General features: G+C 41.4%; 1 long non-coding RNA gene across 1 annotated transcript; it reads right to left on the reverse strand.

Moving 5' to 3' along the window:
* Positions 1 to 5,167: 5,167 nt before the first annotated feature.
* On the reverse strand, positions 5,168 to 5,993 carry LOC110674446. The gene is made up of 3 exons (XR_002498872.1): positions 5,924 to 5,993; positions 5,457 to 5,825; positions 5,168 to 5,390 (listed from the first exon to the last, which is right to left on the reverse strand). It is a non-coding gene; the product is annotated as an uncharacterized LOC110674446 (long non-coding RNA).
* Between the last annotated feature and the right edge of the window lie 748 nt (positions 5,994 to 6,741).

Consider the following 6,741-nt stretch of genomic DNA (forward strand, 5'->3'; position numbering starts at 1 on the left):
TGTAGTGTTTATTTTCGTTTTAGCTATGTTCGTTTACCGAAGGCACCATATCAAATTAATTTGGGCGCAATTTTTTGAAAGAATCGGCTCTTTATGTGAGCAGGTTTCTTGTGTGCTCCAAAGAAGTAGACTCGTTCATAAACGGCTGGAGTTCAGAAGTTCGTAGTTCAATTTTAAAGCTAATTTATTTAAAGTGTGTTAGATTCGTTGTAACTAAAAGGTATTGAAAGTGATTGAAGTGATTTTTCGTTTGTACTTTGTTCTAATTTTGTTCTATTTGTTTGTTCTATAACTTTTCGGAGTCGGTGTGTCCAACAAACGCGAATTTTTCTGTTAAATATATAATTGTGACTCAAAAAGGTAATTTCAATGAACTCGATTTTCTAAATTTAGGCTTTAAAATAAATTTCGCGTTGGACTTTCTAGCGCCCTGCGCTTTTTGGGTACAGGCTGGAGTTTTTCGAGTATCGACAGAAGTCGAATACGGTCCCCGTGGCGTTTCGGGCCACCATTTTCGTCCGAGGACGTTTGTTTCGAGTCCGTGCAACCGCCAAGGCCCGCCCTTCGGGGTAGTCAAACGGAGCGTGGTTTCGCCTTGCAAAAAGGAGCGAAAATTCACCGACGATCGCTAATTAATCGTCGTAGATGGTCCACCAACGCTACAACCCCGGACCAAGCTAAACGAGAGCGCGGTTCGTGAACTGCGTCGCCAATTGCGCATCACGTTCCGGATCAGATCCAAAGGGGAGGAGTTCATTTCATCACGTACGGTCAGAGCGCCATACGCGAGGCCGTACGGAGGTACGTTGGCTCTAAACCGGAGGTAGATGATCAACTCCGGGTCGCACGACACTCCGTCGAAGCCAAAGCTCTCTGGAGAAAATCGGAGGCCATCCGTCCAGCCGCCACCCGCTTCGCATCTTTAGTTCGGCCATAGGGGAACTGGGGGTAATATGCCCATAGGGGGCAAAACGCGCCACCATCGATTTGAGCGAACGATGAGTTTTACAATGCTTTTTTTCACCCTAGATCATAGAAAATGGATGAAAATGCTTTTCCTAATATGTTTTTATGTGTTTTTATCAACCAAATCGATAAAATCCTATAAAAACGTTTTTCGCTGTTTTCGTTGCAATTTTGTGCGATTTTAAATGTCATTTTTTAGGTCGGTAAATAACAAAATTACTGAAACTATTGTCAAAAGCCAACTTGTGCACTGTCATAGTTTGTATTACGTGCAAAATATATGTTAAACTTGCCCTCAAAAAGCTTATTGAAGGACCTAAACTTTAATCAACTCTGGGGGCAAAACGCCCACCCCTATTTCATAACACCAAAACAGCCGTTTGAATTCAAATTCTACCAAACGTAATGCCACATTGAAGTTACACAAAAATTGGAACCTTACGAATGTACATTTTTCGCATCAGCATGTATACTATTATTGAACAATAACATCTGAACAAACGCCCAGATGTATGCAACACAAATACATGCATGATTGTGTGCGTTCGTTTACAGCATGGCTAACGCCGAACTCAAGCGGGGCGTTTTACCCCGCAAAACAATACATATGCACTTAAGCAAGCATTTTTTAAAAATTAATTTATAAACCCCAGAAAAGTTATAATGGATAGCTGTTTCTACTATTGGGTAGAAAACATGTTTGTCTATCCGACCATAATAAAAAAAGAGCATAAAATAATGTTTTTCACATCTAAAATCGCTGTTCTCCTTAACGTGGGCAAACTACCCCCAGTCCCCCTACTTGCACGGCCTCATCGCGCTGCACGCCATTCCTGCAGCGACGGCGAAACGATTCCCTTCGCCGCCATCGTTACGAAGGTTCTCGCCGCCATCACCGAGGTTCCTGGCTGTTTCGAGTCGTCGCCGAGATTCAACAAGTCGACGAAGAAAAGCCCTGCGCATGTAGTGGTAGTTTTAGACATGGCCATGCTCTAGAGTGTTTCCCCAATCCAAACCCAACCCAAACCGTCCAACCCGAAACCGAATAAATTGTTGAATTTGTAATTAATAGAAAATCGAGTAGTTTTTGGTTTAGTTGCGTACCGTTTCGAAGGAAGGTCACTTCAATTGCGAGTTTTTTTTCAGGTTGCTGCTTCGGTTTCTCCTAAAAGGTTTTAAGTTCTTCAGTTTAGTGGGTTGAACGAGTCTAAGGCGGGATTGAGCGTGTTGTGGGAGCATTTTACCTTTCAGAGATTGCGTTTCTTTTTCCAAATTTGAGCCAGCGACCGTTCGAGTACCCCTGAGGTAAAAGTCGAAATAGTCGGGCAAATCAAATCGATCGGCGGTCTCTCAATTGCGAGAGTGGTGCTTAAATCGCCGGTTAACTAACCTCGAATTTGTCGAACGGTTACAACATCTAATAAAGCACATTGATCCGGTGCTTCGGCTCACTACACGTATCAAAGTTGTAAAACCAACGCGTAGTAAGGAAAACCTTCTAGAACTAATTTCTCATGCCTTGGTGGTCTACATGATACGATCATCATTTCAATTATTGCACTATGTTCTAAACAACTCATGTGACGTATTAAGTGCATGAGTTCGCATTGAGACAGATTTCAAAAAATATGAGGCGCTCCAAAAAAGCTCACAGGCACAGTTTCTATCGTGATGAGCAAAATGCAGAAGAGTGTAACTGGGTGGTGGCCAATCGACAATAGTATGAGAAAATTGAGTACCAATGGCCATTACTTCAATGTCAAGATAATGAACGTGCACAGTCGTCACCTAGAAAGTAAAGATAACTATAAAGACGCTTTCTATGCGCAACTGGAATGAGAATATGACAGCTTCCCAAGCCATGAAATCAACACCGTTATCGGAGATCTCAATACTCAGGTTAGCCAAGAGGAGGAGTTTAGGCTGATCAAAGGAAACTTCAGCGGTCGCCAGCTTACGAACAAAAACGGTCTAAGACAGATTGATTTCGCCGCCTTCAGTTCTTCGAGAAACTCAACCATAGAAAATAAAGTCAAAGGCTTTGTGTCGCGAGTCGAAATGTGCCGGGACAGAGGTATCTAGACGGACGAACGTGAGGTGATTGAAAGGTGGTAATAGCACTACGATGAACACCTGAATGACGCAGAGGAAGAAGACCAAAGCTGCTGGAGGAATGGTTTCATCAGTACCGTGGATGAGAGAGACGTGCCAACTTCCACAATAGATGAGATTGAGGATGCTATCAAAAGGCTCAAGAACAACAAAGCAGCTGGGAAGGATGGTATTGGAGCAGCACTTATTCAAATGGGTCCGGTCAGGTTGGCTACTTGTCAACTTGAGAGTCAGAATCTGGAATACAGAACAGCTACCCGAGGAATGAAAGGAGATAATTATATGCCAATATACAAAAAGGGTAACAAATTAGATTGTGAGAACTATCAAACAATCACGATAAGAAACTGATTAGATTTATCAAGGCAATGATGGGTAGTGACACTGTACACTGAAGATATCGGGTGCGTTATCGGACCCGTTTGAAACACGCAAAGGACTTGATGGTCTTTCCTGTCTCCTGTTCAATATTATATATATGTATATATATATGTTTCTCCGACAACGTGGACATTGTCGAAATAACGTTCCAGTTGAATGCTGAGACGGAGATTTATTCTAGGTGGTGGATGATTTTGTGTACCTCGGATCATTGGTAACGTTGGATAACAACTGCAAATTAGAAGACGTATTATTGCCGAAAATCGTGTCTAATAAGGATCCCGCATGACTTTGCGGTCTGGTAAACGTAATTTTCGTACTAAGTGAATCATGAACAAGACGCTGATAACACCGGTTTTCTACGGGCATGATTCGTTAACAATTCTTGAAGAGGTCCTACAAGTGCTAGGAGTTTTAGAACTATGTGTGCTTAGAATGATCTTTGGCGGAGTTTGTTAAAACGGCGTATGGAGGAGAAGAAAGAATCACGAGCTTATGAATCTCTATAGTGAAGCCATTATTCAGAGAGCCGTCAAAGCTGGAAGGGTACGATGGGTAGGGCACGTTGGGAGAATGCCGGTCAACAATCTTGCAAAAATAGTATTCACCTCAAATCCAGCCGGTATAAAACGAAGAGGGGCGCAACGAACTAGTTAGATTGACCAAGTTGACCATGATCTTCAAAGCGTTAGTTTTGAGAGCTTCCGAAAAACAAGCCGCACCCTACTGACCCGCCAGATTGTGGTAATAATGTTTTCGATTTATAAAAGCTGCCCACCAGAGGAGTGTGCGCTGCCAGCCAGACAACCAGCGGTCGGCAATGTCGTTTCACTTGAGAGAACATTTGGAGGACTTTGCTGCTGGACTGACCGGCTGAACTCTCCGCTGGACACGCGGCAGGGCTCTATAATTTATTGCAGGTGGACAGTTTATTGCACCTCGCACTAAAAGGGTGCAATTGGCTATTGGGAAATTCCAAGCGGCGATGGAGCATGCGGAGATGTGTGAAGAGAGCAACACGTTCACGCGTGCCTCAAAGATCAAAAGTAAGAGAATATGAGTTATGATTTTCGACGTCAATCTTAAGTTCATTTTAGAGAAACAGAGTGCAAAAAACGAGTATAGTGGTTCGTCATCAATTCTGCTTCAAGAATCTTTGACGCACAAGATGAAGGCCGACTGTAAGCGTTTTGAGATTTCGGAGTGGAACATATTAAACGTTCAGGCGTCTATCTCATAAATATGCTGATCCAACCAGAAATCTCTTCAAGATACCAAGTGGTGCTTTACACCCATTTGGGATTTAAGAAGGTTGAAAACCAATGAACTTTTTTCCTTAATACTGGTATATCATCAGTATAATATCCCTTGCTTGTTTCTTGCTGGGAACACTCAATATATATGATAACGTTTCAGAAGATAATAAAGAAGCCAAATTAGTGTGACCGCAGCTTACCACTTGAAAAGTTTATTCATCCAGGAAGTTCTTTTTGGATTCCACCTAAGTAATCCACGAATTCCACATGGTATTTAAAATAACTCCAATTGTGCTTAAAAAGACTCGTTGTCTACAAAAATATCATTTCAAGCTGTTGTATAAGTTGTCTTTCTTTGAACTCTATAACAACTGTAAGGGCAAGAAATGCTTTCAAAAATTCTTTTAGCAACTTCTCAGAAGCTTTTCTACAAATATGCTCTGGAAAAAAAAACAAGCATTACACATTCTTGAAGTAACGGCTATCAATTTATTGATTCATTCATTTATATGTTTTGCTTATTAAAATTGGATGTCATTCAAAACCATGTTGTATCACATGTAATATCTTCGACCCGAGATCTTTCGGTTCTTTTCCTCATTCCTCTTCCGCCTACGCATTTCCTCAAACCTAAATCGTCCGTTCACGACATACATTCTCAATGGTTCGAGTTCCCTACAACAACGTACAATTATTAAGCTAAAAACCGAAAAAAATGTAAGGCGTATCATTGATACTAACCCAATCGTCTCGAGTTCAGCACCGAAACAGTCTCTGATTCTCTGCCTGGCAGGCAGTTTGATCAATGGTCCTTTTAGTAGAAGTTCTCGTTGTTCGCGCAGACATTCGATTTCGAGCTGCTGCCGGTCAATCTGTTCAAATTGTTGATCTATTTCTAGCAACAATTGTTGCAACAGCGATCGCAGTTCATCATTTTCACTTTTCAGCTGTTGGATTTGTTTCTCGGAGGATTTTTGATCAGTTTGCTGAAGGCTGAAGTCGTCCTGAGCGATGTCGATCGATGACAGGGAACACTCCAAGAGCGAATCTTCATTCGTTGAAAGGCCGGTTTCGATCATCATCAATTGCAGGTCGAATGCTGGATCCTAACTGTGAGAGGCAAAGGAAGCATCAGTAATAACGATTAGTTGGAGCAATGTTACCGAAGAGATTGAATTTGAGAAAGATACCAGGAAGATTAGACATACTTTTGAATTTTTTGACCAGATCAGAAAACCAATTGACATTCGTTGACAACTTTTTGCTAGCTCCAGTTTGACCGAAATGATAACTAGAATTTTAATAAATATGGCTGCTGTGATTCAAACTGCGAATTGCCGCGACCAAGATTTCTTGAAGGGAGGTTCAACCATCTAAGCAGTTGGTGGGTGCGAGGTGAGGTCAGCTGCAGGGAAAGTGGAAGTGACAGCAGGTGGGTTTACACACACTATTATTCACTCCACGGTTTCTATGGTGTTGTTAGGGATTGCTTATTGCAAGAAACATATATACACATTTTCTCCTACACCCATGAAGTTTACCGTTGCGACTCGAACTCTCGTCATTAATTTGATATTCCAGTGTTCTGAATCGCAGAAGAAGATGTTCTGATTGAGAACCATATCTGTTCAAATTCGACAATACAAAGCATGGACTGTTCGGTGTTACCACAAATTTGAAAACTTGGTGAGGAATTGCCTGTAAAGTGTACCCCGTGAGAGTAAAAGGAGCATTCTATACCTGTGAAGCCCTGTATCTGATATCCCTGAATCACGAAAACGAATTAAATGAAAATAAACCAAAAACAACTCAAAGTATGTGCTTGATAAGCGAACTTTGTCGAAGAATATTTTTATCCAGCTTTTTACGCTAGCAAACTATAATCTTTGAATCACCCCTGTTTGACTTTCCTTGCCAAAACTATAATTTTTATAGCTAGGTCGAAGTAAGCTTTGCGATTGATTTTCATGGTGACACAGTAACGTCAAATATTTTCGTTTCATTGTTTGCTGAGTTTGAATAAAAT

Source organism: Aedes aegypti, chromosome 1, assembly GCF_002204515.2.
Source record: "Aedes aegypti strain LVP_AGWG chromosome 1, AaegL5.0 Primary Assembly, whole genome shotgun sequence".
NCBI lineage: Eukaryota > Metazoa > Arthropoda > Insecta > Diptera > Culicidae > Aedes > Aedes aegypti.